Genomic DNA, 15867 nt, shown 5'->3' on the forward strand with positions numbered 1-15867 from the left:
ACAATAGCGTCACCTGCTTGTGAGAGATATTTCCCCATTTAGAATATAGAAATCAAACCAATACTGTATGTATATCACACAAAATAATCTCTCATTCATTTACAGTGATAATATAGAGTATATGCACATAATCATTTTAGATGCATTAATTTGGTGAAAGAGAGTGGATGAGAGGGAGATATTGTGAGACAGTATTTTAAATATGTGACATAAGAAGGAAAGTCTGACTGTGTAAAACCATTTAAATTGGCTGTCAATAGAATAAATTGTGTGTGTGTGTGTGTGTGTGTGTGTGTGTGTGTGTGTGTGTGTGTGTGTGTGTGTTTCTTGTTTTTTTCCCCTTACACACCAAGTGAACAAAACCCATGTAAATACTGTGCCTACTGTAAAAACTGTGCATTTAAAAGAACCTTTAAAGGATTATTCTTCAACCATCAACCATCTAAAGAACCCTTGAGGGTTAAACTTTCACATTTGAATATCATGCTGTAACACCGCATTATGTCTGAAAAGTCCCATGCTGTAATTTAGCCATACATGTAGAATGTTAAGTCACTGCAAATAAGAAAATAGTGATATATAATTTTAATACATGTGTTTTGTAATGTGTAAGGTAAAGTTTTGACCTACAGCACTGTGAGTTGAGAAGCAGTCATGTTTAGCTGGAACTGGATAAAACATTCTGTTATGGTTAAATTACCCAACATTAAAGTGTCTCCCAGCTATAGCACTAATATAGCATGGAATGTCACAGCTATTTAACAAAATATATGGTTATATAAATTCTCTGGTGGCAGTCCAATTTATCGCCTCCAGATCTTCATCCTGCTTTGATTGCCTTCTAATAGCATGCTAGCAAGTGAAAATATATCCATGATTAATTCTCTGCTGTGTTTTATGAAATTCACAAAACGCATAACACAGTTGTGATTGATATTGACATTGTCAGCTTAAAATGTAATAAATTAGGCAAATAAGATTTTATTAAATGCTGCACTTTCTTAAAGTAGTCAATAAGTGGCCTAATCAATATTTAAAGTCAATTTTGGTAATGAGTGACATCCTACTGAAAAAGCCTTCTAGGAAATGAAGTCTGTCGTGTCATGAACCAGAACGGTTTACCAATCAATCTTAATCAATGATCGTACAGAAGAAATTGTATCAAATTAAAACATTTTAATTACATTGCTTATTTTTTACTGTCCAGCCCTAATGTTATGTCAGGCTTCATTCTATTGTCTATCTGTCTGTCTATCTATCTCTGTCCATCCATCCATCCATCCATCCATCCATCCATCCATCCATCCATCCATCCATCCATCCATCCATCCATCCATCCATCCATCCATCCATCCGTCCTTACATTACCACAGTTATAAACACTTCCTCACCTGGCTGCCTTTTTGCTATTTATTTTAAAGAGTCCCTTATCTTGAAGCCTTTCCACTGCTTGTCTGGCTCCACTGACACTTCTGACCTCTTTTACAAATTTTAAATACACAAGTAACATAAATATAATTTTAGCTCATAAATATCAATGTATTACTTAAATAACAATCAGAACTAATGTCAGAGCCATGCTGTAAATTAATCATCACCTTCCTCTAATTTCTATGCATGAATGCGTCATGTCTCACCCACATATGTGCCTGTGCATAATAAGGGCGACATCTGTATATTCAACATTGCACATATGGTATGTAATTAGCACACAAAAGAATGGCATGACAATAAGTGCCAAATATGTGAAAGTGATTCATTTTGTTTTGATTACTTTTCGTTTTTGAAAACTAATCATCCATTTAAAAGGAAACAGCTTTATTAATATATAGCAAAATTAGTAACTATATCACACAAAGTTCAATCTAGTTATTTACACCGCTGTCTCGTGTTAAGCGGCTGGATAGTTTCATCAAAGCAAATAATCAGTGTAATTGAAGGCCATGCTTTGAACAGTTGCAAGTTTGAGTGCAAAATCAATTGTATATATCCGCAGGATTACATTAGTACACTAATATAGGTGAATTTCCTTCTGTTGCACACTAATTTATGAGTTTGTAAGCTTTAAATAAAACAACTCGCAGTAAAATTGTGATTTATGTGTTGTGAAAGAGGAAGAGATGATCTAAACAACTTCCTTGACATATAGATTGCCAGTTGTATGCTGGCTTGTGTGTGCAAGAGACATACACTGAGAAATCAACAAGAGTAATAGTACTTAAAAAAATAGTGGTTTTGTGTGTATTAATCATGCCTGTGATGAGACTGAGACACTCCAGGAACACATTATACAAATCTGATGTTCCCACATACATATTATAACAGTGTCAGGCTCCTAGATCAGCGAGTCTCATCAGACTGAGTGCTACAGTGCCCTTCTATCTGAGTGGTGATAAAAGTAAAATCAATGTGAGATTTGTGGTAGGAAGTATCATATATGGTGTTTCAATTATCTAGGCAGGATAAGTCGTATTCTGCATATGTCAAAGCCACAAATCTTTTCTTGAGTGTCCGGTATGAGGCAGAGGTCCTAAGGATAATTATTCACTGCTGCATTAATCACACTTTGAAGCACTTGCTGTATAAGCAGTCTGAGATATTGATTTGGAGTAAATTAAACAATGCTATCTGTATAGCTAATTGATTTCTCATTTCGGATTCCGGATCGACATGTAATCAAATCTGGCCCTCACGACGGGCTATTACTCCTCCTTCTGTGATTTCATTAAAATGTATTCATTTGAAGAGAAAGGATTAATGTTCCTGGCCGGTATAATCATAACAGGGAAATTTCTCATTGGAAAGCCATCTACTTTACATTCTAGCATAAAACGACTGTTGAGAGTCATGCAGGTCAGTGCAATGGGTTTGAAAGTTAGGAAGGATTTGGAGGATTGGCACAAAATTGCTTTTAGGTGTTTGTGTGTGTGTGTGCTTTCATGTGCTGGACAGGAATCCCATTCATGTTGTTTTCCCATCTCACATCTATTGTTCACAGAATATGCTCTGAACTCTGGATTTATTACAGTAATTTAGACAAAGTACTAATGATGCACAAACAAATAAAAAAATGGATTCAAGACAACTACAATGGTTGTGCTAATAAAATGGATCTAAATTGATAAATGTAAAGGAATGAATGCGTTTTTTTAATCATACTTTTATTGTCTTTAATTGACAAAGACTGGCTAAGGTCTAGTATGTTTCATTGTTAAATGAAAAGAAAATATGGAGTGCTCTTTCAGGTCTTTATGAACACATGGTAGTAAGTAAAGACAAGTGTGGAAGAAATGAGCAAAGTCTGTTAACTAATGACTGTTGCGCTTATAATTGGGTCTGTTTTATATCCAGCATTATAACATAATACAAATGGCATTTGTGTTTGTATGTGACCCATATCTGTCAACAAACTCATGTGCCTACTTCATCCACATAGAAAAAAACAAAGCCTGGAACATTTGTGACACGAGTTATCATTCCTGTATACATTCTCTGTGTATCTTTTATGTGTTCCAGGCAAATCAAGTATATCTGTATATCTTCAGTGTTGTACTGCATGACGGATCACTATGGCAGTGATATGCTCATTCTTTGTAGGGTGTGATATAAAAACATGTCACATGGTCATATTTCAGATGTGTCTTATCAGTGAACACATATGACAGTAGCTCAGTGTAGACCTGGGAGTAAAATGGCCTCACATCCGTAATACCAAACAGCAGAGCTCTCCATCTAGTGGCCATAAACTGAGGAACGATTTGTTGAGCAATGTGGGTTTAACAACCGTTACCTAACCATATGAGAGGTTATTCTTTGGAACACCATAAACCAAACAATTATATTTATTAGTTTTATTATCGGAACTATTATACAAATTATTTCTGTGTTGCATAGTGTTGAATAGCTTTTATTTCAGTCACTGCATGCCCTTTGAAACAACCACAAAACATATCTAAGGCTGTGAGTGCCATCCTGCTGCCAGATAAAAAAAAGTCTTTCAGCAGTCAGGGACACCCCACAGAGAGAAGAGCTATCATCTACCACCATGTCTCTACTGCAAATGGCAATCATGCACAATCTCCAGCCATGTTACTTTAAGTGCTATGCTGCCATATACAGCTTATCTCTGTCCTCTCTTTTTTATTTATTTATTTTTTGCTTAAAATAATGAAGTCTCCCACCTTATTTTTACTGCTAAAAATGCTAGAACATTTGGCTTGGTTGTCAACAGATGGCAGTGTTGTACAATTTGGCACACTGGGATCTGCATTCCTATCACGAGTAAGTATGATGTGCTCTCCCATATGTCCCTCCTGAGAACATGTCCAGTTCTCGGTAGCTAATGGTTACTAGAAGCATACAGCTGTTTAGATTTCACAGTGCTGTTTTCTTTTCAGTGCTTTTTGCACTTGGTTAGAGCGTACAGAAAGACAATACTCAGCTTATATCCTTCTCAGTAAATTGTGAAATCTGAAACCAGGTAGTGAATTCTGACCCAACCCAGCATTGCATCTAGAAACTGCCCTGAAATGTCACACAGTTCTGAGATTTCTGCATGGGTACATTTTTTTTACATGGCCAGCAAAGGCAGGATCACTGGAAGACCAGACAGCTTTTGTCTTAGATGAAGCTAGGAGAAAATGGCTGTTCACTTTTGCTAGGTGCTCACATCTTTTCATCCTCTTCCTTGTCTTTGCTCATCCTCCTTCTCTTATATTCTGTATTCCCCATCATTTTTAATCAGCTGAGAGCTGATTGCAAGTAATAGGACACACAAATACAAATGGCTGCCCCCCACAGAGATGTGATTCAGTTCCAGGTGATCACATCATGTTTGCCTTGTTACATGCACAAAACTCCAGGGAGAAACATGTTGCCCTTCTTCAGCCTGCTTCCGTATGCAAATTTTTGTTTGTGTCCTCCTGACATTGTTTTATAAATAATTTAGTTTAATCTTCCTGGATAATACCATCCTAATGTCAAGTTGTCACATTTAATCACTAATTTGAAAAATCAACATGATTCTAATGAACAGCTCATGCTAAAGATATTTGAAATATGCTTGTGTCTAGTGTTAGTTTTCTTACAACCCGGAGACTTGCATTGTAAGGACACAGCTCTCTGGTTTTGAATCTTGGTTTTTGCAGCTGAGATTTGAAACTGTAACCTTGTGGTTATGGATATATGAGGCAGTCAAACACTTTACCGGTTCCAATGATTATTTACCAACTCCAAGGGCCCTGGTTCATTCCTGAGATAAGGTTACTGTCTGTGCCGTTTAATATGTTCTTCCTGTGTCTGTGCAGGTTTCCTCTGGGTCCTCAGGGTTCCGCCCACTCCCAAAACCATGGGTGTTTTGTGACTAATTGGGTGACTGCCAGACGAGTGAACGGGTATTTGTTCATAATGAGCATGGTAACACATCCAGAATGTGTTCAGGCTTCAGATTCCCTACACCCTTAACCACAATAAAGCAATTACTGAAGATGAATGAATGTAAGACCTCATCATTAACATTATTATCTACCAGTGCAATGTATGCATTGTATATTCATGAGGCAAATAAATACTCCATTTAGTCACTCAGCTGTATTAGAAAATGTAAAAAAATTGCATATGAAGATTAAAATGATCAGCTGATGGGAAGTTAATGAAGCAGTGTATGATCTCAGGGTGAAGGCAGTGCATTGATTATTAGTGTCTGCCATGTATTCACCTCACAAAAGTAAAAAAAAGAATGTATCACGCTACAATCCAAGGTGGTTCAGGTTTCACAGCTTAACCGTGAAAATCTCCAATTCCAACCAGGCCAACAGCTCTGTTCCTCTTTGCTGCCCTGTGCACTGATGTGTCAAGTGTGCCTCCTGATAGCCTCCCACTGCCTCTGCCCACCAGCCAATATGCCCATGCACGACTGGCACTTGAAATGAAATAAATAATATAAACGAAATGCAAGCGCCGGCTTTTGCCAAAGGTCCGTCTGTACCTGCTGACTGATGAAAGACAACAGTAGGCCACAGGGGGCCGGTGTGCATGTCAATAGGTTTTACTTGGCGCTTCTTTACTTGCAAATGTCAGAAGCTCAGACATTGCTGTCTGTTGATGTAGCCTTCAGAGAGCACTCTTTCAGGCAGCAACCCTCCTCTGTGCAGCTCAATGTTCTTCAGCAGAGTGGTCTATATTCCTCGATGAAGGGTCTTTTCTGTTTAGGGAACTGCTCTTTGGCTCCTGGTGGGAGGCTTCTGACTGAGGCAGCATTAGACAACTTAAAGATGCTTGATTTTGCTCTGTGAGACAGAAGGATGATAGGCACAAGCTGGCAAAGCAGAGTCAAATATTTGACAGCTGTTATACTAATAAGAAGAGGGAAATATTTAGAAGCTGATTTGTCCTTGGACCATTTGGGAAAGTGTCATTTAATCAACACCTCTACAAAAGAGAGAAGCAATTCAGCTCATGTTCAAGAAACATGGATGGTTGGTTTTAATTTTTTGCGCAATGTATTTTTTTTTCTCACAGATTAAGTTTTCGCTCTGCTGTCTTAATCGCACTTTTTTTAGTCCTGATTATGAAGAAGAACCATAGAGAATTTTGGACATACTGTGAGTCCTCTCAAGCCTGCACACTTGGTTGGAGAGTGGAGTAAAAGTTCTGTAAGTGGTAGTGAGTGTGCCATTTAATTAGTCCTAATTCAAGCCATATTTCTAATGGCCCACTCCGTTCTTTCGTGACTGCTAGGCTCTGTGCAGGCAGGCCTGTGCTGCTGTGAGTTTTAACTATGCTAATCATCTGAGTGACTTCTGTATTTGCAGCCCAGCCTTGGCAGCACAAGAAAGGTGATAGCATTGCCATGGTAACGCACCGTAGGCCGAAACAAAAGTCAGCAATGGTTATTGTCAGTGTATCACATTTTTAGAAGTCTGTTCATGCTGGTCTCACACTACAAAATTCACCTTCTATATAACACTACACTGTGGATATTTTGAGGCACAGGCTGAGCTACATGAACTGACTAGTCAAATGGGCTATAACAAAAGTTCTGCTTACATCTAAATGGGTCATGTCTTAAAAATAAAAACCTCTCAGTTTTGCTAGCTCGTTTCTGCAAACCTCTAGCCTCTTTCTTGACTGACTCTGCCATATTCCTGCTGATTAACCCCTTCACATTATCCAGAAATGTTGCTGTCCGAGCCACATATAAGAAAAGTCTGTCTCTCTTCACTTCACTCAAGTGAATTAACATTATGCAATTGAGCTCAGACTCAAAGAATTCAGTCATTTTTCCTGTTTAAATGCAGTTAACTTGTTTAATAGCATATCTGTGAGAAACATGAGTCTGGATGTCTGTGTGGGAGGAGAGGATATAATAAAAGTAGAGGAAGATGATAGCTTTGTGGTCTGTGGAAATGTAAGCTGTGGGGCTGGGCATGGAATATGAGTTTAGTACAGTCAGGACCCCGAGGCAAGTATTTAAGCAGTTAAGGAGTGCTGCTCATGATCTGAGAAGGCCAGGAGTAGCTTTTTTAAATCAACCATATGGAAGTACACTTCTGAGTCCCCACAACATCTCAGTAAATGGGTTGTGGGTATTTCAAGCCTCCTGTGTGTATTCTCTGAAGAGATAAATAATGCAAAATAGGCTGATTGAGCTGCATACTAAGTTGTCAACGCTAGCAGAGTTGGTTGCGCTGATGTGACATGCTTGGTAAATTCCCAAAGTCTGAATTCTTCAAGATTTCACAATATATTGGAACCTCAAGAATTTCCTCCTTAAGAGTTTCCAGTTCAAGCCACTAGAAAAAAAAAACATTTTATTATGATATAAAGTAAGACCAGAGCGAGTTAGTCAAGACATTAATGCTGATTTGTTTGTAAAAGGAATTTGAGAGACAAATTGATGAAGAGCATGAAAGGACAAAGCAGATCAGCATATTGCCACCTCTCATCCTGATAAAAACAGGGAACAATTTAATTTTATCTTTGTCTTTCTGACAAATTGTCACTTAATCCTTGCTTTTGCAGCAGAGAAAAGCAAATCAGCCACAAGAAAATAGAAGTGTAATGAAAAAAGATGGATACAGAGTTTCCTTTCTGGCCAGTAAGAGTCCTACTCTCTAGTTCTACCTTGTCTAACATCAACCGAACAGTCATTATGGATCAATAGGAACGTCTCATACAGAAACCAGTCATTTTTTGCACACAGTTTTTTTAGAGTTGACTGAAGAGTTGAAACTCTCTGACCGCCTGGCTTCTGTCACATTAATGGAACTTAGCTGTCTCCAGTTAGGATGTCATTTAGGCTTTTTCAGCCTGAGACTAGGTGACCCAAGGTTTAATGAGCCTGTCGGAAAGGTTACTATCATCCAATGACTTCTTAATCAGTGCTATGAAATTAGCATCGTTTCTGAATGCACAATTTAACCCTGCTCACCTTTTATAGCTGTAGCCTTCGTTCTTTATTTGGTTATATAATGAATGCATTCCTCACAGCTCATTAGCTTGTGCTGACATTATCTCACTCAGGAGAGTTTTGTGCAAACAGGGTGAAAACAGCCCACATTTGCAAACATGCAATACCCCTGTAAATCCATGTGGAACCACTACTCTGGTGTAGGAAACAACACGTTTGAGAAGCCTCAGGTGCGGTCTGGAAGAAATTTGTGTTTCGTTGGGTAACACTGGCAAAAGCTGAACGAAGCACACATACTGTAGGTATATAATGATCTGCATGCTTGAATGCAGTTTGCTTTTTTTTCTACATCCAAGCTGCCACGCATTAGGAACAAAAGGGGATATGAAAATGTCTTGTATAGGTGCATGACGGTTGGCTTTAAGCCTGAATAAGTAGCACGTACTGGAGAGAAACAGTGCGTTCACTGTGGAGGAGGTGTGGAGAAAGAATGTGTATCTCACATTTTCATCTATAAGATTGCTATGAAGCAAAGCCCTGGTAAAATATGATCAGATAATAGTACAGATTCGCCATGCAATTTGCCTGGACATGGAGAGGAAACTATAAAAGTTTATAGAGATTGCAACACTGACATTCTTTTTTTTTTTTTAAATAAAGAAAGAACCACGAGAATGACAACACAAGCAAATGTTCTCCAGCATATGAACAAATTTTAGGTTGATATAAAGGAAAGTTGCCAGGAGGACCATAAAATCTTAACACAAGCATGAGATCATTATTATACAATAAAGAACTGATCCACCTTCTGTTTATATACAAGGCCATATGCATTTGTATTAGCTCACCAGCCATTATGTTTACATGTCCTTGATGGTCCATAACCATGTAGAGTGCTGATTTCTCCGGAGCACTGCCAGATCAGAGATTGGTGGTGGCTGTGTGAAAGGCTTGATAGTGAGGGAGAAAGAGAGAGGTTGATGGGTGATGAAGAAGACCTTTTAGGAAAGTGTGATTTTCATCAGAGCCGTTGGAGCTTTAATTAGAGCCCTTGGAAATGCTGTGTTGAGTTTTCTCTAAATTGTTTAAAAAAAAAGAAAAAAAAAAAAAGAAACGCAAGCAATTACAGCGCAGATGTGCACAATATGGAAGTTAAGCATCAACTAACTATCACTTGGCTTCCTTCACGTGCCAAATTGAGTGAGCGACTCGGTAATGTCAATGGCAATCTGGAGCTCCTTTTAATGGTGCCAATGCAAACTGCAGAAAAATAAGAACACCTTCATATTGGAACGTATTAACAAGAGCATTCTGTTATGTTGGTGTTTTTTTTTAAGACATGTAGTAGAGGATTGCATAGTGATGAAATTGGTAATGTTACTGTCTCCAGGACACATGGATTGATCCTGAGATCAGGTTACTGCCTATGTTGAGTTTTTGCATATCCTCCTTCATCTGTGTGGGCTTCCATTAGGTTCTCTGGTTTCCTTCCACCTCCCAAAGCACACCAATAAGTGAATTGGTAACTGTATTTGGGCTTCATGCCCAATGTTCCTGAGCTCCCCTGTATCACTGAGCAGGATTTTTATATCTAGTGTAGTGGGTGACTATGCAATATGTTGATAGTATTTCCATCAGTGAAATCAATGTGGCAGAATTTTTATTACAGTTGAAATATTTAGATTCACCCTGGATGTTTTTTTGCCTGTCATATTGTATTCACTTTGGAATTGATCAGATGTTGGAGATGAACTCAAAAGGTTCAGACATCTGTTTTTTTCATGAGACTTCTAACATCTGTTTCAAAGTGTTTCTACATAATGGATTGTCTCATCCACTGGGATTTTGCCTCTGTCTCTCTTTCTTCAGCTCATTCAAGATGTCAGACATATGAAAAATATTCAACTAGAGCACTGTCAGTACAGAAGAACTGTGTGAGGATAGTCGCTTAATCAGATTGTTTGTGTATTACACCATCCATCTCTCTCCCTCTCTAGCTGCCTGCCTCAATAGCTGTTTTTTTTTTGTTTTTTTTTTATTATCTCTGACCATTAGACTTCTATAATATATAATTGATGCACACACTTAAAGGACATTTTATGTCATGGTGTGTTTATGTCAGCCTTTGTATAAACATCATTCACACCCCATTGTGGTAATACAGTAACTAATGATAAATGGTGTAGTGCATGTATGAATCATCTATGGTGGGTGCATATTACACCATTACCTACCTCCATCTTTCCATGGCTGGGGTGTAATTATGTCAATCACTGGGCTGCTAACAAACACGAGTTTCATCTCCGATCAGTTCACCCCACAGCTGATGATGGCTGTTTTCAGTGCAGATTCATTTGCCTGTTTTGTATACTCAGTGGGATCATGCAACTGAGCTCATTAGCATATTTGAGATGAGAATGCCTGCTTTGCCGACAGAGAGAACGATGTGAGATGCATTAGCAGATGGCATACTAAAGCAGCAAGTGATGCGAGCACAGGAATTTACACCAGATTCCTTAGCAATGAAAGAACAATAGGATTTTTGTGCATTGTGTAAAATGTATTTGGGTGTGCACCCCCCCCTCCCCCCATTGAGTATAGTGTGTGTATAAAAAATGCTGCACATGTGCATTGTATACAGAGCACTGGTTTATACTAATCATGAGATAGTAACCTAGCAACAACATGGCAGGGGTTGCAAATGTTACATAGCACCTTTCTCTTCACGTCTATGTTCTCCTGTCTCTCTCTACTTTTCATGGTCATGCTCTTTTTTCTTTTTTTTTTCCTCTCTCTCTCTCTCTCTCTCTCTCTCTCTCTCTCTCTCTCTCTCTCTCTCTCTCTCTTTCTCTCTCTCTCTCTCTCTCTCTCTCTCTCTCTCTCTCTCTCTCTCTCTCTCTCTCTCTCTCTTATGGCCCATGGTGAACTCTTTACACTCCTCATCCTATATTGGCATGCCGCCTGCTTCTTCGTTATATTCTGCATTCAGCTCCCAGCATGCTAAAACCTCCTCCAGCCCTATATATTGCTTCAAATCTAACACTTGTCCTGGGAATGTGGTCTCAGCTGAAAGATTGAGTCACATTTTGTGCTAGAGGAATAAAATAGGAAAAATCTTTCTATTGTTTTTGTTTCTTGTGGTTCTTATTGGTGTGCCTCGCTTTCAGGCTGAAACCAACCACTAGTGATTATGAAGCATACTTATTATTAAAACCTTTATTTTAACTGTAATTGCAATAATGGCTGGCTTAGAGAAGTGGACCTAATAATCAAACGGTATTTACCACTGACAAACTGCAATTCTTTATTATTTAATGACAATACAAAGATAGGGAAACATGATTGATTAGGTTTTAAGTTCTTCCATGTCTCAGTTAGTTCTTTCTATTTGAGCCACTGTTTACAATACAAAGATTAATGACTGGCACTTGAACAAATATTGCTTACAGGAAAGATTCAACATATCTGCTCAATTCCTCAATGTGTTATACAGTAGTATAATTGTCCTAAATTGCCCACATATTTTTCTTTAGTCTTGCTTTCCATGGATTATTAAACAAAATGATTAAGGAAGTTATAGTTTAGAATAAGTGGTTCCAATAAAATCTTTACATAAAAAATATAAAGATTCTATCTTGAACAGTATCTGTACAATTTAGGTGACCATATGCATTTTACTGTGGATCGTGTCTTTGAAGACTCAAGACTATTTAGAAATATTGATTCTCCAGAGTGCTGCAAAAACACAAATTAGTGGTAGATGTGTTAAAATATATATATATTTTTAAATGGCCTGGATTTTTGCTTTAGTCTTTGCTTTTGGTGTACTTAATAATCAGAACATTGGTCCTTCAACATTTTTTCTTTCAAAGGCATGACTAGAAATGGTTAAGATCTGGTATATTTCAGAAGCAAAACACAACAACAGCAAAAAAATAAAAAATAAATAAAAAATAAAAAACACAAGAAATTTTCTGTTCCAGGGCTTAGACACAAGCAGTATAAGGCTGAGTAGTTTAGATATGGATTTTAAAAAAAAAATAAAAATAAAAAACACAACATGTGTCCCACTGGCTATTGTGTTATGGCCTCAAAGGAGTTCACCAACTCCTGTCCAATTACACAGAAGCTCGCATTTAGACAAACTCAGGCATTACGGACACACCAGAGGCATTACAGATCCTTAGAGGCAAACAGTGAGCAAGCCTGCTCTTGGGACACCCTGAAGCAGAGAGTAAAGAAATGGATGTGGCTTTTCTAAGCTGGTGTGTGCAAAAGACACGACACTGCTTAGCCCTCCGGCCAAAAGCTGGGACGGATACCCAAAAGACAAGCACTTACCACTTTGTGTGAGCCAAAAGAACAAAAACGAGGATAAAAGAGCTTAGACATAAGCAATAAGCCTGTGAGTCAGAGCACGCTATTAATATGAGCTCTCTGGTATGCATGTAAATTGCCCCATGTCTGTGGAAGGCAGACGGATGCTCTTTTACCAAGCCTTTTTCCAATTTACCACTCTTAGACTGTAGCAGAGTCTGTCTGTCTTTGAGACGGACATGATGACCACTCATTAAAGCAGCGCTCTCCAACTCAGTTCGCATATCTGATGACTTCACACTCACATCTAGATCATGTCACTCACAAGCCTTCATTTTTAGGGGTAACCCAGGCATTTGTAAAATCTAACAGTGTAAGATAAAAGACTGGTTTTGTTAAAGGTGTCAGGTTTTTGTTCACATTAATGTAGATACAGTATAGTTTAGATACTCTGATGACTGCTCATGCGATTATATGGAAAGGCTAAATATCTAATACACTTTGACCATATAATTAGGAACAAAGCACATCAGCACCACCAATGGTCACAAGAAAAATACACAAAATGAAGAAGGTTTGAAGAATTTTTTAGCCGCACTCCTGCCCGCTCAGTTCCCTTTTGAATATAAATGAAAAAGAAACGGAAAAGTAACAAATATGTTCCGTTTTATTTGAGGTAGGCTTTTTGTGTAAATGATGAACATAGACATGAAAAAGCTTTTCAGAACATCAACTGATATCTTATAAACGATACAAACGATATCTTATATAAAAAATAATAATGAAATAGGCCAAGGTTTTCTTGTGTTGTATGTTTCTTTATTTAATAATAAAGTAATATCTGTAGCACTCAGTGATTCTCCAGCGTCTTGCGCCTCAGATATTGTGCTCTAGTGCAGTGGTCCCCAACCTCCGGACCGCACAGAACGAATACATAACTTACATTATTTCCGTTTTATTTGTTATCTGATTCTAAACGATGTTTTATTCACATCTGTCTATGACTCACTCTTGATGCATGTCATGATGCCTTGGACACGTCTTACCTCCATCCGCTACCTTCTTAAAGGGGCTGCTCCGGCCGCTAACACATAATACATTACCGCTAAATTTAAACCCCCAAGCTAGTAAAATGTACAAAAAACAGAGTTCGCTTCCGGCTTTGTGCCTGTAAATCGTTTTATTTTAGCAGTAAAAATAAGTAGATAAAAAACAGTTTATTTGTTTTTAGTAATTTATTATAATTATTTTTTGAATATTTTAAGACAATTTTAAAATATCAGCGAGTCCCGCAAATGATTTTATTTTCCCGCAAACCGGACACACTCAGTGTGACTATTTTACCAGCCGCAGCCACATTCACACATCAAATCACTAGTTTCGATGTGACTGAAGTAAAAAAGAAGGCTGGGACTGATTTCTTTCTAGCCTACAGTGTATAGATTCATGTAGCCATGATTGTCATGTCAGATGTTAACACAGTAAGTAACCCCCCCCCCCCCCACCTTGAGATTTAAACTCCAGTTGCAACCATATTTCTTTTACTCCATATACGTGGGCTTTTTTCTTTTAATCAAATCTTGTTTGGTTCACAGAAAAGCAGAATCAAAATATAATATGCAGTGATGTTTTTGCTATTTATCATTGTGAGACATCACTTAATCTTGTAGCTGAAAGGGAAAAAGTCAAAACATGCAATCATTCTGAAGGCTTTGCTCTATTACACAGCTCATTTTTTTTAGTTGTCAAAGAGAATATAGTATGGCACTTTCATAATGTTTGCTCTGTGGTTCTGCTTCAGGGACAGGATTTTCCCCTTTTTCAACAGTTTACCTATTATCTCTCTTACCAACCTTTTCTCTTATTAATACTCTCTATACCTCCCCTCTGAGGTGTTATTCATCTCTTTCTCTCTCTCGCTCACTCACACACACACACACACACACACACACACACACACACACACACACACACACACACACACACACACACACACACACACACACACACACACACACACACACTCACACACACACACACACACTCACACACACACACACACACACGTATTTATACACCTGGCAGTCATATGCACTTGGCTTAAGTAAATACTGCGATGTCCAAATGAGTTCTGTGCATTACATGAGCCAGGCACTGCAGTGATAAAGATAAATGGAAAAGGCGAAGCAGAAAACTGCCTGACTGGTCATTTGTAGCCTTACTCCCCTGAGCTAAATGTAATCCAGTGCAGCCCAGCTTACATGACTCTGGTTTATCTTCTGCATGGCTGCCATGAAGCAGCTCCACACTGCAGCTCAGAGCGAGAGGGAAATGTGGTGGCAGTTCAGCAATACATCATACATCAACACTCCATATGCCATGTGTTTTGGCCTGGAGGAGTTATGACATTGAAATAAACAGAGTCATAACTCTTTTGTTTATTAAATATTCTTGACTTGAGTGAATAGAAGTAAATTGATTTATATCCAAGATTTTGGTGATCTGTTTTTCCTGATTTAAATCCTATAATTAAAAAAAATATTTCTTGTAAAAGTGACTTCCAGCAGGTTTATTACTCTCACCTCTTTGTTGCATGTAGTTCATCGTTTCATTCTTCTTCTTTTGAAGCACTGACTAGTCTAAATGACAAATTAACAATGTTGTGATTAGAAAAATGTAGGATATTAAATCTTTATTTCCTTTATTTCTGCTTATATGCACAAATAATCTGAGTTAATCAAACTTTGTCCTATGGAGTTAATGATCAATGATATATTGTTTTTTAGAACAACTTAAAAGCCATTTTATCCCTTCTATTTTATTTCTGTTGAAAAGAAAGAGACTGCAGCACAAATTCTTTTGATTTCATTGTGTTGGCGGGTGACGATCAGATCGAAGTGCTACAGTTTAAAAACAGGCATAAAGCAGTTGTATCAGAACACATAGAGATGACTGCATCCTTAGCTGTAGTAAACAAAGTGACTCAAATGAATGTTTTATTAATTCAGTCAGATGGAAAAATGTGTTCTATTGCATTGCTAGTTGACCATAACGGATATATATATATATAGTATATATAAATAAAAAACATATTTTCCTTAATTGGAGGGATTTATTGATGTACAACTTGCTTCTAATAT

General features: G+C 37.9%; 1 protein-coding gene across 1 annotated transcript in view; it reads left to right on the forward strand.

Annotated features, from left to right (window-relative positions):
• The first annotated feature begins 4274 nt into the window (after positions 1–4274).
• nrg3b (neuregulin 3b) overlaps positions 4275–15867 on the forward strand; it is a 197616-nt gene continuing 186023 nt past the window's right edge. The window contains exon 1 of the mRNA XM_083557320.1: positions 4275–4281. The gene's annotated coding sequence lies outside the window, so the exon portion shown is untranslated. The remainder of the gene's footprint in view (positions 4282–15867) is intronic.

This window comes from Silurus aristotelis (assembly GCF_946808225.1).
Source record: "Silurus aristotelis genome assembly, chromosome: 12".
Lineage (NCBI taxonomy): Eukaryota > Metazoa > Chordata > Actinopteri > Siluriformes > Siluridae > Silurus > Silurus aristotelis.